Source organism: Panthera leo, chromosome C1 (assembly GCF_018350215.1).
Source record: "Panthera leo isolate Ple1 chromosome C1, P.leo_Ple1_pat1.1, whole genome shotgun sequence".
NCBI classification, from domain to species: Eukaryota; Metazoa; Chordata; class Mammalia; order Carnivora; family Felidae; genus Panthera; species Panthera leo.
Genome location: NC_056686.1, coordinates 72,715,167 through 72,736,765, shown reverse-complemented (window position 1 = coordinate 72,736,765; position 21,599 = coordinate 72,715,167). Strand labels below are relative to the sequence as shown.

General features: G+C 34.5%; 1 long non-coding RNA gene across 1 annotated transcript in view; it reads left to right on the top strand.

The window, feature by feature from the left end:
* Nucleotides 1–21,599, top strand: part of LOC122227783 — a 43,146-nt gene that overhangs the window by 12,916 nt on the left and 8,631 nt on the right. The window lies entirely within an intron of this gene.

The window sequence follows — 21,599 nt, the reverse complement described above, 5'->3', positions numbered from 1 at the left end:
ACTAGTTTATATTTTAAACTACATAACTGTTGTCAATCAGATGCATCCTTCGGTGATTAGGAATATAATACTGTTTGTTGTGTCTGTTGACTCACTGTAGATCGATACCTTTTGTATCTCGTAGCCTCTTTTTAAAAAAAATAAACTTATTTTTAGTGATTTTTAAAAAATGTTTCTTCTGTCAGAGATTCTTAGGGTTATCAATGTCCAGAGACCAATTTTTATATGAACTTCTTTCTTGGCTTGGAAGTTCCAAGATTATTCAGATATTGTAAATTTGAAACCCTGAGCAACTGGAATACAAATCATGATTACAGATTGTCTTGGAAGTCCATTTTTTCCCTCTTTTCAGAGTTCATTTCATGACAGAAAAGCGTCCTTGTCCTCTTGATGTGCTGCGGGTGTGTGTGTGTGTGTGTGTGTGTGTGTGTGTGTGTGTGAATTTTGTCTAATTTACCCTTTCATTGAGGGTATAGAACTTCCCAGAGTTTTAATGTATGTAGGGGTGAGTATGAGGAAGGGCTCATCGTTTCTAGTTCCTGCTTTTCTCAAAGGCTCAAAGTCTTATCTCCAGTTACCATGGGTTTGAATATTCCAGCATTTTCCTCACCCATCCCTTTCCCAACTCAAGACAGGGTCATACTGTGTGCTCCCGGCTCTGGTGTTCAGTTTCTTCTTTACTTCTGCCAGTTAAGTATTTCCTTGTAGTTTTGTAAGCTTAAGTATGTATTAAAAATATTATTTCTGCACCTCACCCAGCAAGTGTAGTAGAAGAGTTTTCATGTTATTTAGTCTGCTGGTATTAGTTAGAGATTGATTTTGATCAGCTCAGGTAACAGAAACCTGGGTAGGGTGACTCACCCAAATAGGGATTTATTTTATCACTTACTAAGAAGCTCAGAGGTAGGCAGCTTTCTTTACTTCTGTTTTGCTATTCTTAGCATGTAGCTTTCATCCTCTCTTCATAAGACGGCTTCTGTATTTCTAGGCAGCACATATAAATTCAAGGCAGAAAAAAGGAAGAAAGGTGAAGGGAGAAGGTACTTGCCAACTGAGGCTGCTTTCTCTTTTTTTCTAAATGAAGAAAACAGCTTTTTCATAAGCCCCATCTAGTAAACTTGTGTTTACATGTCATTGGCCAGACCTGGGTCATTTGGTTCCTTCTTAATACAATAGAGTTTGGTAAGTGCAGTGTGCCTAGTTTAAAAATTCTAATGTTTAACAAGGCGTATTGTTCTGAACAAAACAGTGGTGCTCTTGGCACAGAAGAGGGTGAGAATAGTTACAGGACAAACAACTATCAATAACTGCCACGCTACTGAAGGGCAAGAACTGAAAGTCTCCTGTGCTCTTTCTACTACACTGCAACTTCCTTTCAGTTTTTAGAATGATAAACGGCGCAGCAACATAACTTATAGAGTTCAGTGCAAAATGAAAGTGTGGAGGCTCTTGTTCAAGAAGCAGGACTAAAGTGCCATTAAAAGGTACAAAGGTACTAAAATAAACTTTTTCCTTTCTTCTGTGGTCTCTCTCTCAACTTTCATATTTTTTTTATTTGCTATTTAATGTCATCCTAAGCAAAGAAAAACAAAATTTAAATTGTTAGCATGAATTTACCATACATCTTCATATTATACAATGCCAGTTTTAAGATGCAAATATAAGAGCATTTAACATGTGTGCATAATTATCGAAATTACACAATTTGTATTTCATTCTTACCAAAATGGTGGAAGTGCTGTACAAATATAATTCAAATTCTAAAATTTCATTTTTTGATATATGCTCATTCTACCATTATCTTTACGTTTGGCTTATTGATGAGTGAGGAAGGACTGAAAGGAAGAGGAATTCTGGATTGTCCTATCCTTCAGTCATCCTTTTCAGTCGTATAAGTTGTTGCCAGGTTCCATGCACACTTGCCTTGTACTCTGGCTGGTCTGTTGGAATTTTTATTCTTGGAATATTGTGAACACTGAGTGAGTGGGGCAGCAAGGACCTGCAGTGGACGCATGTATCTGAAAGTGCTGATATGGAAAGATCTCCAAGGTGTGTTAATAAGAAAAGCAAGGTGCAGAGCAATTCGTGGGTCCTTTTGTGTAAATAAAAAAGGAATGTGTGTGCTATTTTTATATAAGTACATTGTATATGCATGGCTTTTTAATAAAAACAATTTAAAGAAACTATTATAGGGGTTATCTTTGGGGTAAAAGTACAGGGGGGTAAGGAGTGAGAAGGGTTGGAGGCTTTCATTTTTCATTTTGTATCTTTCTTTACTGTTTGGGTTTTCAGTGTGTGTGTGTGTGTGTGTGTGTGTGTGTGTGTGTGTGTGTATGTATGTATGTAAAAGTTCTGTCATATTTTTATTTTTTGGATTTTAGAATAGCAATTTTATTGATTTAATAATTATGATTTCTACTCATTAAAAATATTCAAAGAGCACAGATGTGGACAAAGAAGAAAGAAACCAGCAACCCAAGTACCACCACCCACAAATAGTCAATGTTAATATTTGGTGAAGATCTTTCTTTGTAAATATAGACGAAGCATGAGGGTGAGAGAGACACCACAGAAAGAAAGAGAGGAAACAGAGAAAGAATTATAAAAGGTATTAAGTTGGATTTACTTGCATTTGAGAGAAAAAAAAAAAAACTGGAATAAAAAGTGAATAGGAGCGCCTGGGTGGCTCAGTAGTTTAAGTGTTTGACTTTGGCTCAGGTCATGATCTCCCAGTTTGTGGTGTTGAGTCCTAAGTCAGGTTCTGTGATGGCAGTGCAGAGCCTGCTTGGGATTCTCTGTTTCTCTGCCCCTCCACCACTTGTGCGCACCATGCTCGCTCTCTCTCTCTCTCTCTCTCTCTCTCAAAAAATAAATAAACTTAAAAAAAAATGGGTAGCTAAACCTCATTTATTTCTTCTACACGAGAGATACTAGATCCTAAAAAACCCCTCATTAGAGTCATTTTGTGTGAGTTTTTTTCCTTCTTTTTAAAAAACCATCTGTTGCAACCTTAGACATTATCTATTAACTTATATTAAAGGTGAGATGATGAGAACTCACTTTTTTTTTACTTTTCCTTTGTCTCCCTACGGCCGTACATATCATTTATTATTTTTACTTTTCACTCAGGAGTTAAACAAAGAGTTAGCATTAATGTCCAGTGTTATTGAAAGATGTAGGAAAACAAGTACTCCCATACACTGTTGGAGGAAGTATACACCGATAAAGACATCTGGAATGGTAATTTGCATGTTTGTCAAAATTTACAATATATAAGCTCTTTGACTCAGCAATTCCACTTACAGGAATCTACCCAAAGACATTTATACAAAGAGAAGTATACAAATATTATTTTGCAATACTGGTTTTAGTAATAAAAACTCAGAAACAACTTAAATGTTAATCTGTAAGGAAATGGTTTTATGACTTGTAGTGCTTTCATAATGTAGACTACTGTACAATTGTTAAAAGAATTATGGAGACAAACATACTAAAATGGAAAAAAATCTCTAAGTTATATTGTTAAGGGAAAAAGTAAGTCATATAGTATACATACAGTGTGATTTGGTTTATTTATTCATATGCCGACATTAGTACAGAATGGTACACGCAGAAAAAGGGACAAAGAGTGGGAAGGGCCTAGCAGGATAAAGGGGAAGTTTCATATTTAATCATATATACTTAAAAACTGCTCTAGTGTTTTACAACAGAAGTATATACATTGTATAAAAGGCAGAGAGGAAGAGGAAAAAAGAAAAAAAAACCCACCAGAATTCCAGCCTCTTCTCAAAAACTTATTATGTGAGAATAAGGAATTGAATTAATTTTGTTTGGTATTTCATGTTTAAGAATTAATATAATTTTTAAATCTGCATTACATTTCAAATGAAAAATTGTGATGCAATCCACATGGCTTGCCATAGATACTAGCCAACAAGCCGAAACTTTTCTTCACCTCAAAATGACATAATTTCTTTCCTATTATGCTTAGGATTTTGGAATAATTTGGTTCACCACACCCATTAATCCTGAATAAAGTGCTAGTTTAGTAGCAATGTTATTCTCTTTTAAAGTGTTTCTTAGAAATAGCTTGCCCTTTATGCCCGTGTTTTCACTGGGAGGACTTAATATTCATTCCACTATAAAATAAGACTTGGTTGTAATTTTATTTTATACTTTAGTTAGTGGTATTACTTTGTGACTTGGGATGAAGATAAAAAGGAAGAGTAAAATAACAGGTTGGCTCACATTGTTGTCAGTTTGGTTAATGTGACTCACACTAGCAATAAATTTCCTATCCTGAAGGGTACATATCAGTTATTTACTGATGCTTTGAGGTATGGGAGGAAGGAGACAATATCATCAAATGAAGTGGTATAAGTTTAAATTAAGTTCCCGAGGAAAATTTCAAAAGGACCCACTTTTCTGTTGCTTACCAATCAGATCAACTAGCAAACCTATTATGAGCAATCCCTATGATAAATTTAATGGACACCAACCAATAAAAGATTGTCCTTCTGCCAAAGAACAGGCACACATATGATATTATGGAAAGTCAAGTCTAAGAAAGTCTAGCTTTGAAGGCATTCAAGTGGTCAGTGAAGTTAAGGATATCCAGAAGTCTTGCTAAGAAGTACAAAACATGATCCTTGTGTTCTGAGGGCTTACAATCTGGTTTTATTCACATGCAAAGAAAACCTACACTGTGAAGCTATGTATTGCCAAGTATTAATTGAGTAGAACAGAAAAGTGCTTTGGCAAATCATAGAAGGGACACATCATTACTACACATGAAGTGTCAGGTAAACCTCACCACACGAGACACGAAAAATCTAATAATGTCTGGAAGGCAATTAGAAATAGATAATTAAGGCTTAAGAAAGAACACTGGGTTAAAGATACAGAGTTTAGAGTCACTTGCATAGATGTGATAGATGATGTTTCCATTAGGAGATATACAGAGTGAGAGGGAAAGGACAATTAAAACCTAAAGAAAATAGTAAGAGTGTGAAAATAAGGATGGATTAAAAAAGAACATCCAGAAATTTAAAATATATCCATTTAAAGTAATTTTATGGACTGATTAATAGCTTATTAGATACAGATGAAGAGATATGAGTAGATGCAAGAGAGTTCTTACAAAATTATACAGAAGGCAGCATGGAGAAATAGGAAATGAAAAGTATGAATTAAGAACCTGAGGGTAGACTGAGGAAGTTCAATATATTATCCAACAAAATTTCCAGAAAGCAAGATGAGAAATTTGATGAGATAATGGTTGATAATATCCCAGAATTGATGAAATCATGTTTCAAAGTCATGGAGTCTCAAGCTGAGTAAATAAAAAAGTACACCCTAGGCGTGTTGCAGTGAAATTGTAGTGCAGCAAAGGCAAAGATAAAATTTAGAAAAGAGTCATATAAAAGACAGATTACCCATGAAAAAATAACTATTAGATCAGCAACAGAGCAGCAACAGATTTCCCAAGAACAATAGTAGAAGCCAGAGGTTAGTTAAATGTATCTTCAAAGAGTTGAGGAAAAGCTAATAAACTTAGAATATGCAACTAAACCGTCACTTCAGGGTGCCAAACAATGGCACTTCTCAGACAAAGACATAAAATCTTCCTCTCCCAGACTGTCACTGAAAGATTAAAATATTCACATCAAGACTATACATTGTTTAAAGATGTATTCATATATATTATGTACATATGATACATGTGCAGTTCAGAAAGTGGTAAAAGTATTAAAGCATGGGAATGAGAAACACCTAAATCAAAATAGTGATTATCCATGGGAGAAGGTAAGAGAATAGAATTGGACCTTCATTTGTATTTCTTAAGCTAGTGTATATAGGCGTTCATTATATTAAGGCTTTTTTTTTTTTTTTTTTTTTTTTTTTTTTTTTGTCGATTTGAAATATATTTTAAAGGGCAGGAGAGTTTTAAGAAAAAGAATGATCTACAATATCAAACATCGCACCAGAAAATGAGAACAGAAAATTCCACAGATTTCCATACTAAAACACCACTGAATATGTGCCAGAGAATTGTTTTCCTAGAGAAGGGTGAATGGGAACATCTTTCCAGCCTGCCTACATCTGCTCCCATCCTTTCTTCTTCTCACCTGTTAGAATAAAAGAGATGTCCTTCTGCCCATTGAAGATCAGTCCTTTCGCTGTGTGTTCTGGACCCTACCTCTCTCATCTTTTTGGGACTCATACATTTATCCCTTTTTTTTCATATATATGTATTATATATTATATATAAATATATTATATATATGATATATTTATATATATTATATATGTATTATATATTATATATATTATATATAAATATATTATATATAATATATTATAATATAGTATAAATAATAATACAATAATAATATAAATATATTATATATAATATACATATTCTTATATATATATAAGAATATATATATCTTTCATATATATCACCCCTTCTACTAGTTCCTTACCATTTTACATTTTAAACTCTTCCCAAATTGCCACAAAATCAAACACTGCCTCTATTCATTCTCACAGCCTCATTCCAACCACTGCCTTATTTATCTTCTTCCCATGTCAGCCAAAGATCTTAAAAACATTATCTCTGATTAGTGTCTCAATGTCTGTACCTCCCACTTAACCTCCTACTCTGAATGTACTCCTCCCCACTCACCCAACAAAAATTACTCTCTGTGATGTCTCTGTCTTGTTCTCTCACCATTGCTTGGTATTCTGCACCACTTCCTTCTCGTTCACCATCATAATACATGCAATATTTAGTGAGCACCATATTCCAGCCACTTTGTTAAGTACTTTGTGTGCATTATTTGCTTGTCGAAACCTCTCTTCCTTTGGCTTCTGTCATATAATACTCCTCTGATTTCCTTCTACTGCTCAAGTAGGTGCCCTTCAGTTTCTTTGCTTATCTTCATCTCTGTGGCCTTTTTTTCTCTTTTCTTTTCTTTTTTTTTAAAGTTCATTTAGTTTTTGGAGAGAGAGAGAGGATCCCAAGCAGGCTCCATGCTGTCTGTGCAGAGCCCAACGCAGGGCTCAAAGTCATGAACCGTGAGACCATGATCTGAGCCAAAACTAAGAGTCGGACACTAAACGGACTGAGCCACCCAGGAGCCCCTCTCCAGTCTTTAATAGATAAAGTTCTTCAAAAGCATCATCCTTATTCCCTGACTCTTCTCACTTTATACCACAGATAATTGCCTCATTCATGTATAACTATCTATACAGAGATGACTCCTAATTTTATTTTTACTTCATTAATATTTCAACATGTAAATCTTTGAAAATAAGAACTCCTTCTTTTGGTAAAACATAACCATAATACCATTATTATACCTAAAACAAAATTAACCATAATTCCTTGATATTAGCAAGTAGCTGGTCAGTGAGCAACTTTCCAATTGTCTCATAAATATCATAACATTTTCCAAATTTTATAAATTCAGGTTCTAATCCAGTTTTTCTCCTGATTGCAAACGTTTAGTGTTAATATTATCAGAATAAAGAGGAAAATCTGTAACCTGTCCTTCAAATTCTGTGTGATTTGTTTCCTAGCTTAACTGGTCAGCCAGATCAATAGAATCAAAGCTAGAAATCTCAAATGTTGTTTCACATCCAGTATCTTAAGTGGACATACAACTGATAATACCAAGTCAGAAAAGGATCTGAAACCCTCATGGTGAAATTTGCATCTTCTGGAGTTTGTTTTGACTCAAAGGAGGGAGTTGAGAAATACTGATGAGGGAAGTGATACATGTCTAGCTCATCGAAGGCAAATTAAAAGGCCTCAGTAGACACTACCTTTGGACAGCTTGCCACGTGTGCTCCACACCAATCTCCCAGGGTTTGGGGGAAATTGAACACAATTGAAACTGTTTTGTGTGTTATCCCTGGACAACCTTACAAGCACAGACTGCCTAGACTGACCTCTTTGCTACCAGCTAATTAGTTTATTTCTAAAGATGTGCAAACAAGACTCAGTTTTCCTAGACTGTCTGCATTTTTTTCTCTCAGAAGTACAGTTCTTTGCTTTTCCTTGCCAACAATCTAATTAATGACTGTCTCCCTCTATGTAACAAAATTTGTTTGCAGATAGATAAATGTCTCTGAGTTATTTATTCTTTGATAAGGCTTGGTTTCACTCTCAAATCTTTCTTCATTCTTTCTCACCTCAATACCTCTACCTATTCAATTGTTCAAGATGGAAATAATGGAGTATTTTCAGTGATTTCTTGTTCCTCACTTCTAGCTCCTTTCCATTTTTTTAAAATGTGAAATTTATTGTCAAATTGGTTTCCATACAACACCCAGTGCTCATCCCAACAGGTGCCCTCCTCAATGCCCATCACCCACCCTCTCCTCCCTCCCACCCCGCATCACCCGTCAGTTTATTCTCAGTTTTTATCTAGCTCCTTTCCAATATCCAATTCATCACCAGAATCTGAATCTACTTTCAAAATATATCTTGATAGTAACCACTGTAGTCTGAGCCCAAACCATCTATTGTTAGCACTGTTGAAATTCTCTCCCAGTGGGTCGTATTTGTTCTTACTACATTCATATTCATCTCCTTCCATTTCATTTCCCTGTAGGGGCAGTAGTGTTCCTTTAAAACCCTATTATTTGGGGCGCCTGGGTGGCTCAATCGGTTAAGTGTCTAACTCTTGATTTTGGCTCAGGTCATGATCTCATGGTTTGTGGGATAGAGCCCTGCATCAGCTCTGTGCCGGCAGCTTGGAGCCTGCTTGGGATTTGCTCTCTCCTCTCTCTCTGGCTCCCTCTCCACTCTCTGTGTCCAAATAAATAAACATTAAAAAAAAATACAATCCTATTACTCATTACATATCTCTTCCTGTTTAAAAACTTCAGATGGCTTCCATTATCTATGATAAAATAAAAAAAATCATAAATCCTTAACTGGGCCTACTCTTTCACAGTGCCTGCTTGATATGGCTACCACAGACCTCTCTAAGCTGATCGGGTACTGTGTGCTTCCCTTACAACTATAGTCACGCTACCTTTTTTTCAAATCTTTTGGCAATAAACCTTTTCCTACCTCAGGACCTGGACACATGCTTTTCCTTCTGTCTTAAATCCCCATTGCTACTTTAGAAGTTGGCTCACATATCCCTTCCCCAAAGAGGCCCTTCCTGAACTTCCTACTAAATTAAGGATTCTTTTCTAAAGTCCTTCATAGTTCTAAACACAACTTACAATTTTAATAATTTACATAATTATTTGTTTCATAGCTTATTCTTTACTAGTCTATGAACTCCAAAAGGACAAGGATCAAATCCACTTAAAAAAGATTCTGTATAAGTGCCTAGTATGTAGCAGGCACTAAATACTTTGAATAGATGAATGAGGGAGATAAGGTATATGGAAGCATTTGGTATAATGCCTGACAATAAGTCAGTACTCAAGTTGATTTTCCTTTTTTATTTAAAACATTTATATCACATATTGGTCTTTAACAGAAGTTATTAGTTATTTTTTTTTAAGTTATGTATTTTAAATCTTTTTGGGTGGCTACAATCATTCCACTAGATGTCAGGCTAACCTAAAAAATTAATTGCTATAAAATTATGATTCCAGTGTTCGGTTGAGCTGTTAGATGATTCTCGTATTTTTAATTTAATGAAGAGAGAGAATGTTTTTGTAGATACCTTTGAAATTGAAGTTGTTGATGCTGCATGATTATATATTGAGTACCAAGTATGTGATTCTCCTGTGCTGTTGAAGGTTATGGAGACTTTGGATTCTTTATCAAAGGATCGAACTCTATCAGTAACAAAATATATATAAAATATGATAATAAGATAATAGTGGCTGATAATATTAGTCAGCACTAACTACATGTGGAACACTGTTAAATGCTAAAATATTTTCTCTCATTTAATCTCAATTAACAAATTAGGTCAGTGACTACAAGTAGCTCAATTAATAAAGCAATCCTGTGACATAAAAAATATTACTAACCCCATTTCAAGAACTGGAGTTTGAAGGGGTTAAGTAGCTGTTCTTAAAAACTCTAAAAGAGATAGCATAATGTATCATAATTACTTATTTATAAAAATAAGTATTTATTTATAAAGATATTTTAATAATGGAGACTTGTCAATACTCATTGCCACTTAGAACTCAGGAATTTGTGTATGTGACAGATAAATAAATGATGTTGTTTGATAAAATCGATTAAGATTAAGAAGAGATTAGGGAATGGAGAGAGCATAGATTTGGAATTAGACAGACTTTGGTTTACATCTCAGTATCAACATTTAGCTTTAGTCTGATCTTGGGCAAGTTATTTCATATATTTGAACCTCAGTTCTCTTATCAGTTAAGTGGGGATATAATATAATTCTTGCTTACAGTGCTAAAGTAAAGGTTAAATAGGTAAATATATGAAGGTGTCCACCACTTTTTGCCATGTAATAAGTTATGGTTCAATAAATTATACTTTTTATTACTTTTGCTATAAATGTCTCAATCTGAGAACAACAGATATTAATTTTGTGAATACTATGGGTAAAAAAAACCCTGATATTTTGGTCATGATAGATGAATATATTACTGGTCAGTAGAATAACAAGATCAAATTCATACTTGAATGACTTAAAATTTATGGATAATTTACATGCAAAGATAATTATTTAACTTTCAAAATTATTGAGAATATTTCCATTGAGGAGATAAGAATTAAAATTGTACTTAGTCCACATTTTTTAAGTACCTTTGGTGCTTGGGTATTATAATAAAAGAGGTAGAGAGAGAAATGAGATTTACTATCTTCTTTCCATGTTTATTACTATTCATCATTTATTAATATTAATATATTACTTCTTGCTTAGATTTCTCATTAATAGCCTCCCAAATAATCTTTGCATTTCAGTCTCCTTTACACAAGTTTGAAAGATGAATACTCCTAAAAGTACAGCTCACACCATATCATAACTTGCTCAAACATCTGTAGTTTCCATTGCCTACCAAAGTAAGGATACACAAATCTTGGTTAGAGTCATGTTGTAGACTATTTCCCTCATTTTTACCATACGGTATGCCTTTGTATCCAGAACTGGATCAAGGAATGTGGGCACACTAACTAATGTCTTTAATTTAACTTTATATTTAAAAAATATTTGCGTATTTATTTAATGGGGCTGGAATGAAATAGATTTTTCTTTTACACTTTCAGAAATTTTTCAAATTCAGGAAAATACAAAGAATAGTATAACAATACTTTTATTGCTCTGATTAAGAATTAAACATTGTTAATTTTTTATTATATCTTCTATTTTTCTTAAAAAAGGCTAAAACATTACTGTTTATGCTTAAGCCTTAGGGAACTAAACCAACACCCCCATTCCAATTCACCTTTCTAACTCTGACAAAGCTTCCTCTATGAAGAGTTTAATGTATATTATGCCTAAACAACTTTTAAAATACTCTTACTTATCTGTGCTTACAAACAAATATAGTATATGTTGTATGGTTTTAATTTATATACATGATACCATACTGTACCTATCTTTGTGCAATTTTCCTTACTTATCATATATTTGAAATCTCTTCAGTATAGATTGGGAATAGATATGATTTATTTTTTTTAGCTGTTATATTGGCCCATTTCACGAATACAGCACATTTAATTGTCCAGTCCCCTACTGATGGACACTTAGATTGTTTCCTGTTTTCACTGTTAAAAGCCATGGTGGACTGAATGTCTTCATGTATCCTGGAACACAAATATAAGAGTTTCTTTAGGGGGATCTCCTATAAATGTGCACATATTTTTTTATTTTACTAAATGCAACTAAATTTCTGTTAGCAGAAAGTCTATTTCCTCCCATTTTCATCAAAATTATTATTGGGTGGAATTAGTGTTTTTGTTTTGTTTTGTTTTGTTTTGTTTTGTTTTAATCTGCACTTCTCTGATTACCTTCCAGATTGAGACTCTGTTCCTAAGGTGGTTGGCCTTTTCATTTTCCTTCTCTATGAATGTCCTTTGCCCATTTTTTGTTGTTGAATTGTTGATGTCTTTCCCAGCCCCCTTCCTTTTTTGAGCCTGAAAATATCTGCTTCCTATTATCATAAACTTTAGTGTCTTTAAATTGTTTTTTTATTAAGCTATCAAAATTTATATATAATCATAATTCAAGAACTAAACTTTTCTTAATATTGAGTATTTTAATACATGGATGTGATGTGTTTCTTCATTTATTCAGATCTTTAAAATTTTTCTTCAAGTAAATAAAATTTTATGGTTTTCTGCATAACAGTCTTCTTCATTTTTAGTTAGATTTTTTTCCTTAGGTATTTTATGGTTTTGTTTATATTGTGAATGAGAATTTAAAATTTATTGTTTCCAAATATTGGCTTATAAATAGGAATATTAATGAATTTTGTATATTGAATTCTCATATGCATATAGTTTTGGTATTCTCTCAGGATTTTCTATGAGGATGATTATGGTTTTAAAATAACGAAAATTTTGTCGCTTAATACTCATACTTACTCATTATCTTGTTTTTCTACATTGGTTAGTGCCTCCAACATGATATTGAATAGGAGCAGCACTAGCAGGTATTTTGGTGCATTTTTGACATTCATAAGAATGCTTCTCATGGTTCCTAAAAATCATGATGCTTGATATAGAAATGTCTGGGGCACCTGCATGACTCAGTTAGTTAGGTGTCCAAATCTTGGCTTTGGTTTAGGTCATGATCTCCCGGTTCATGGGATTGAACCCTGTGTTGGGCTCCACGCTGACAGTGTGGAGCCTGTTTAGGATTCCCTGTCTTACTCTCTCTGCCCATCCTATGCTCCCATGTGCTCTCTTTCTCTCAAAGTAAATAAACTAAAAAACAAACAAACAAACACAATCAAACCCAAAACAACAATAACTCTGTAGCAGAGATGGAAAAAAATTTTTAAAAAATACACTAAAAAAAAAAAAAAAGAATTGTCTAAGGGATGTCCACTCTTGCCACTGTTACTCAACATAGTATTGGAAGTCTTAGCCTCAGCAATCAGACAACACAAAGGAATAAAAGGCATCCAAATCAGCCAGGAGGAAGTCAAACTTCACTCTTTGCAGATGACATGATACTCTATATGGAAAACCCAAAAGATTCTGCCAAAAAACTGCTAGAACTGATCCATGAATTCAGCAACGTTTCAGGATATAAAGTCAATGCATAGAAATTGGTTGCATTCCTATACACCAATAATGAAACAACAGAAAGAGAAATCAAGGATCAATCTCATTTGCAATTGCACCAAAAACCATAAGTACCTAGGAATAAACATAACCAAAAAAGCAGAAAATCTATACACTGAAAGCTATAGAAAGCTTGTGAAAGAAATTGAATAAGACACAAAAAAATGGAAAAAGATTCCATGCTCCTGGATTTGAAGAACAAACATTGTTAAAACGTCCATACTACCCAAAGCAGTCTACATATTCAATGCAATCCCTATCAAAATAACAACAGCATTCTTCACAGAGCTAGAACAAATGATCTTAAAATGTGTTTAGGACCAGTAAAGAGCTGAATAGCCAAAGCAATCTTGAGAAAGAAAACCGAAGTTGGAGGCATCACAATTCCGGACTTCAAGCTGTATTACAAAGCTGTAATCATCAAGACAGTATGGTACTGGCACAAAAACAGACACTCAGATCAATGGAACAGAATAGAGAACCCAGAAATGGACCCATAAGCATATGGCCAACTAATCTTTGACAAAGCAGGAAAGAATATCCAATGGAATAAAGACAGTCTCTTCAGCAAGTGCTGGGAAAACTGGACAACAACATGCAGAAGAATGAACCTGGACCACTTTCTTACACCATGAACAAAAATAAAGTTAAAATGGATGAAAGGCTGAAATGTAAGACAGGAAACCATCAAAATCCTAGAGGATAAAGCAGTCAAAAACCTCTTTGGCCTCAGTCATAGCAACTTCTTACTCAACATTCCTCCAGAGGCAAGGGAAACAAAAGCAAAAATGAACTATTGGAACCTCATCAAAATAAAATGCTTCTGCACAGAAAAGGAAACAATTAGCAAAACTAAATGGCAACTGACGGAATGGGAGAAGATATTTGCAAATGACATATCAGATAAGGGGTTAGTATTAAAAATCTATAAAGAACTTATCAAACTCAACACCCAAAAAACAAGTAATCCAGTGAAGAAATGGGCAAAACACATGAATAGACACTTCTCCAAAGAAGACATCCAGATGGCCAACAGACACATGAAAAACTGCTCAACATCACTCGTCATCAGGGAAATACCACCATCAGGGAAAAACCACAATGAGAAACCACCTCACACTTGTCAAAATGGCTAACACTAACAACTCAGGCAACAACAGATGTTGATGAGGATGCGGAGAAAGAGGATCTCTTTTGCACTGCTGGTGGGAATACAAACTGGTGTGGCCACTCTGGAAAACAGTATGGAGGTTCCTCAAAAAATTAAAAATAGAACTTCCCTATGACCCAACAATTGCACTACTAGGTATTTACCCAAGGGATACAGGTGTGCTGTTTCAAAGGGGAACATGCAACCCAATGTTGATAGCACTATCAACAATAGCCAAAGTATGGAAGGAGCCCAAATGTCCATCAACAGATGAATGGATAAAGAAGATGTGGTATATATATTCAAAGGAGTATTACTCGGCAATCAAAAAGAATAAAATCTTGCCATTTGCAACTATGTGGATGAAACTGGAGGGTATTATGCTAAGTGAAATTAGAGAAAGACAAATATCATATGACTTCATATGAAGATTTTAATATACTAAACAGATGAACATAAGGGAAGGAAAGCAAAAATAATATAAAAACAGGGAGGGGGACAAAACATGAGACTCTTAAATACAGAGAACAAAGAAAGGGTTGCTGGAGGGGCTGTGGGAGGGAGTATGGGCTAAATGGGTAAGGGGCATTAAGGAATCTACTCCTGAAATCATTGTTGCACTATATGCTAATTAACTTGGATGTAAATTAAACAATAAATAAATTAATTAATTAAAAATAACTGTCTGGATACTTGTTCCTTTCAAAAACCAGTTCTGCAAGTTTTTCTTTTTAAAAAATGTTTACTTATTTATTGTCTGTCAACTCAGAGCCTGATGTGGGGCTGGATCCCACAAATGGTGAGATCGTGACCTGAGCTGAAATCAAGAGTGGGACATTCAACTGAGTGAACCACCCATGTGCCAAGTTTTTCTTTTTTAAAAATCACAGATACGTGGTGGAATATATCCAATGCCTTTTCTGCATCTCTGGAGATATTCAGCATTTTTTCTCCTTGAATTTATTAATATGATGAATTGCTTTGATAGGGTTTCTTCTTTGTTATTATTATGAGTTTTAGTTTTTTTTAATTATTATTAGTTTCTTCATTTCAATTAGAGGTCAGGTATAAAATTCAATTAATAATTTTCCTTAGTTGAGGATAACCTATCATCACTGGAGCATGGCTCCTCTATCATTTCTTTGAAGTGGTACCCTTTTCTATTGCCTCGGAGCATAATATTTTAGCAACACAATTAAAACAAAATTAATATTGTGAACAGGCTGGCCCTGTATAGATGTTTGCGTTCTGGGGACCAGCCAAAATTATAAGGATGACAAAGTTGTCTTTGATGCCTTCTGGCCTACCTTTTATTTTCAATTTAAATTGTAGTTAATATACAGTGAAATACTGTTTTCAGGAGTAGAATTTAGTGATTCATCACTTACATACAACACCCAGTGCCCATCACAACAAGTACCCTCCTTAATACCATCACCCATATGGCCCATCTTTCACACACCTTCTTCTGTCAACCCATAGTTTCTTCTCTATCATTAAGAGTCTCTTGTGCTTTGTTTCCCTCTCACCTCTCCCCTCCTTCCCTTATGTTTATCTGTTTTCTTAAATTCCACATGAGTGAAATCATCTGGTATTGCTTTCTCTCACTGACTTATATCACTTAGCATAATACACTGTAGCTCCATCCACATTGTTACAAATAGCAAGATTTCATTCTTTTTGATGTCTGAGTAATATTCCATTGTGTGTGTGTGTGTATACACACACACACACACACACACACACACACACACACACCACATCTCTTCTATCTATTCATCAGTCCATGGACATTTGGGCTCTCTCCATAGTTTGGCTATTGTTGATAATGCTACTATAAACATTGGGATGCATGTACCCCTTTGAATTTGTATTTCTGTTATCCTTTGGGTAATACCTAATAGTGTAATTGCTGGGTCATGTGGTAGTTCTATTTTGAGTTTCTTGAGGAACCTCCAAAATGTTCTCCAGAGTGGCTACACCAGTTTGCATTCCCACCAACAGTGCAAGAGGGTTCCCTTTTCTCTGCATCCTTGTCAACACTCATTGTTTCTTGTGTTATTAATTTTAGCCGTTCTGACAGGAGTGAAGGTGGTATCCCTGTTCATCAAGGATATTGGCCTGTAATTCTCCTTTTTAGTGGAGTCTTTGTCTGGTTTTGGAATCAAGTAATGCTGGCCTCATAGAATGAGTTTGGATGTTTTCCTTCTATTTCTATTTTTTGGAACCGTTTGAAAAGAATAGGTATTAACTCTTCTTTAAGTGTTCATTTATTTATTTTGAGAGAGAGAGAGAGAAATAGTGGGAGAGGGGCAGAGAGCGAGGGACAGAGAGAATCCCAAACAGGCTCGGCACTGTCAGAGTAGAGTCCAATGTGGGGCTTGAACTCACAAACTGAGATCATGACCTGAGCCGAAACTAAAGGTTGGATGCTTAACTGATAGAGTCACCCAGATACACCTTTACTCTTCTTTAAATGTTTGGTAGAATTCCCCTGGGAAGCCATCTGGCCTAGGACTCTTGTTTATTGGGAGATTTTTGATTACTGATTCAATTTCTTTGGTGGTTATGGGTCTGTTCAAATTTTCTATTTCTTCCTGTTTCAGTTTTGGTAGTTTGTGAGTTTCTAAGAATTTGTCCATTCCTTACAGATGGTCCAGTTTGTTGGCATATAATTTTTCATGGTAATCACTTATAATTAATTATATTTCTGTGGTGTTGGTCGTGATCTCTCCTCTTTCATTTATGATTTTATCTATTTGGGTCCTCTCTCTGTCTCTCTCTCTCTCTCTCTGTCTCTCTCTCTGGTAAGTCTGGCTAGGGGTTCATCATTTTTGTTGTCTTTCAAAGAGTAAGCTCTTAGTTTCATTGATCTGTTCTGTATTTTTTTGTTTATATATTATTTATTTCTGCTCTAATCCTTATTATTTCCCTTCTTCTGCTAGCTTTAGGCTTTATTTACTGTTCATATTCTAGTACCTTTAGGTGTAAGGCTGGGCTGTGTATTCAGGACCTTTCTTGCTTCTTGAGATTGGCCTGAATTGTAATATACTTCCCACTTAGGACTGCCTTGCTGCATCCCAAAGGTTTTGGACTGTTGTGTTTTCATTTTCATTTGCTTCCATCTATTTTTTAATTTCTTCTTTAATTTCCTGGTTAACCCATTCATTTTTTAGTTGGATGTTCTTCAACCTACATGTATTTGAGGACTTTCCATTTTTGTCTCCCCATGTGACCCATGGGATCCTCAGACCTTGCTGCCTGTTCCCAGGGCTCTGCCCTGCTTCCTTACCAGAGCACCACCAGGGCCTGACCTCTGAAACTTCAGACTCTGTGCTCCACTGTTTATAAAAGACTGTAGGCTCTTGTGTGTGTTTTCACTCTTTCTCTCTAGCTGCTTTTAGGCAGAGTGCTTTCTTTATTAAAAAAAAATTTTTTTAACGTTTATTTATTTTTGAGAGACAGAGCATGAATGGGGGAGGGTCAGAGAGAGGGAGACACAGAATCTGAAACATGCTCCAGGCTCTGAGCTGTCAGCACAGAGCCCAACACAGGGCTCAAACTCATGGACTATGAGATCATGACCTGAGCTATAGTTGAAGTCAGATGTTTGACTGAGCCACCCAGGTGCCCCAGGGGGAGTGCTTTCTTATGCAAACACAATGTGCTGCTCTCTCTTCCCCTTTCTCATCTCCACAAGAAGGGTTCCCTCTCCTCTGTGGCACCATGGCTCTTCTCTCTCCCTATTCACCTCTCTATACCATGTACCTGCCACATTCTTTCTCTCAAGTTATGCAGATTGTACTGTTAATCCTCAGATCAATTCCTAGGTGTTCAAAATGGCTTGATGTTGATCTGTGTTTGAGGGACGAGACAAGTCCAGGGTCTTCTTACTATTCTGCCATCTTAACTCCTCTGACTCCATTGTATAATTTTACTTATTTTTATTTCACTATCCACTACCCTTTTCCATTTCTCCTTCCTTCAAAGGCTTAGGCTTTATGATGTTTGTAATATATGCTGGTAAACTAAAGTGTTATTTTTTTTGCATATGTCTATGTGTTAATGTATAGAAATGGTATTGTCTTGAGACCGCACTTTGTTTCAACCCTTTTCACTCAACAGTGTATGTTTAAAATAAATTTTGTTGCTGTATATGCATCTATTATATTATTGCTAAGTGTAGTATAGTATTTCAGATTCTGTATCCATTGCATTTACTTCTCTATTCCCCTAGGGATGGACACCTAAAGTAACTTTCAACTTTCTGTAACTACAAAATAATACTGTGGTGAATTGCCTTTTCATTAGTGTGCTGGTTTCTTTGATGTTTATACCCAGGTGTGTGATTGTTAGAACATTGGACAAGGTGTATATTGAATTCATTAAGTACCATCAGACTATTTTCTATAATACTGCTTCAGTTACACTCCTCCAGTAGAGGATGAGAAGTCTTATTTCTTTACTTTCTTACCTATAATTGGTATTATCTATCTGATTTTTAATTTGTATTAATCCAATGGATGTCAAGGCATATTTTGATACTGTTACAATTGGTATTTCTCTGATTCTAGAGCATTTGTCTGATTTATACACTTATTTGCCTTTGAACTACCTTTCAATGATTTGCCTACTTATAACCTTTGTCTATTTTTCTATTGAGGCTTCCTTTGCTTTTGTTATTCATTTGCAGCTCTTTCCTACACATGCCATGTATTAATTCCTTAGCAGGTTTTAAACATTGCAAATATCTTCTCTGGACTGTCAGCTGTTAATTTTGCCTATGATGTTCTTTGTGAACACAATTTCTCAATTTTGATGTATGTAAACCCATCATGTTTTTTTTTTTTTTTCCTTCTTAATGTTTCAAGCCTTTAGTTTTTGAAATCCTTTAAGCCCTAAGGTCACTCAGGTATTTTTCTTCATTTTCTTCTATTAGCTTTTAAAATTTGTCTTATCTAATTGAGACTTCATTCCAGATAGGATTCCCCAGTGAATATGGCATGTGCTTTGTGTATAGCATGAATTAGGGACTACTACTTTATTCTACTAGATATATGGCGCTAATTTTCCTAATAGTATCTGGAAAGTAGTTGTGGTGTGACCTTACTTTTCTGGTGAAATCTAAAAAGAACTGTTGATTTTCAGTTATTTTTTTTCTTGTTATGAGAATGGGGTGATGACCTCTAAGCTGTTTACATGTGAGACCAGTGCTGTTGATTTTTATAAATTGACCTTGTGTCTGGTAACTTTACAGAATTCTCTTACTAGATTGAATTATTTGTTAATTCCATTGGATTTTCTATGTCATCTACAAATAATTACAGTTTTGTATATTTATTTCAAATTATTGATTCTTCTATTCCTTTGTTTTCTTACCACATAAGAATCTTTCCTCAGTGGCTACTAAAGTTCTATAAATGATTTCTCAGTATAGTGGCCAGATAGCTGAAAACAAATTATCTCCTGACCCTTTGAGACTTTCATAGTAAACGATAATTTTTTTTAATGATTTTTAGGCTCTTAAATAATTTATTTTCCTAGGAATTTAGAATTTTACCTCCCTGGTACCTAATTTCTTATCCTTACTTGAAGATTTAATGCCCCCTTTTATTTTTAAATGATCAGAATTTGACATTAAGGCTCACAATATCAGGTTAATAAAGTTTTCAAAGGTTTCATTTTTTAAACTTATTTTTGTATCATTTAGTTATTTTTTATAATTTATTTATTTATTTCGAGAGAGAGAGAGAGAGCAAGTGGGGTAGGGACAGAGAGACAGAGAGGGGAGAGAGAGAATCCCAAGAAGTCTCCACATTGTCAGTGCAGAGCCTGATGCAGGGCTTGAACTCACAAACTGTGAGATCTGTCATGATCTTGGACACTTAACTGACTGAGCCACCCAGAACGCCCTCAAAGGTTTTATTTTTAGTGAAGAATGATAGTTAAATTATAATATACTTTTATCTATGTATTGAGATGACAATTTTTCTTTTTAACCTGTTAATGAGATATGTTGATTTTCTAATATTGAACCATCTTTGGATTCTTGGTATAAATTCAACTTGGTCATAATATATAATAATTTTTTATATATTCTTCTGGATTTGGTTTACTAATGTTTTATGATTTTTGTCCTGACTTTTCCAGATATATCATATATAGCTTCTTCCTTTCACACATTCAAAGAGTTTTTGAAATCTTTCTGCCTAGAAACAAAGGATTTTCTTCTAATATAACAGTTACTCTCTGTATTTCTCAGAAAAAAAATCACACTATTGCTATATTGATAGCTGAATTTACATTTTATTAGAGGGTTATAAATTGGATTGACATAATTCAGTTAATTTCCTGAAAGGCTATGTGTTGATTCAGATCACCATTTAAGTGGTTATTTTCATTATATCAGGTCCTCACGATACCACATGCACATTATATTTTGTGGTTATTTTTTGTTGTAGCAGGCCAAATTTGGTTATCTCTGATGCTATGAAAATATTCATTAATTTTTTTCCTTTTGTCCCCTCTATGCTCTACCTTTTACCCCCATGACTTACTCCATACCTGGAAGCCTGTATTTCCCACTCCCCTTTACCCATTTTGCCTATTCCCGTACTCCCCTATATTTGTTGATTTTGTTTAACAAAATATCTACTATGTGTCAGGTACCATTCTAGAAGCTGAGGATATAGCATTGAAAAAAAAAAAAAATCCCTGTCCTGATGGGGCATCATGGTGATGATATTCTTAGGACCTAACAATGGTCTCAGGATATAAGTAGAACTTTATTATGATGTTTCCTATAGTTTATGTAAACATGAAGTATTCATAAGCAAGAATAAAGCCTAAATAATTCTGCTATAAAATTATTCCTGTTGTGGATAAATACATTTTTTTCAAAGGGCTTAGGTAAATTCTGATTTTGTTACTACATCAAGTTAATTTGTAACACACTTTGAAAATGTTTCTTAAAACACCCTTAAGTAAAATATGCATTTTCTTTTTATATTGAGTTCATAAATGGATTTTTCAAAGATAGGAAATGGTATATTCATTTTGATTTACATTTAACAACTAATCACTATTAATGAACTCAAACAGGAAATTTACAACTTTTGTACATTTCTATTACACAGAGTTTTGTAATAAACAAGTATTGCAAATTAAGTTCTAAATAAATGTTAACCGAGTATATATAAC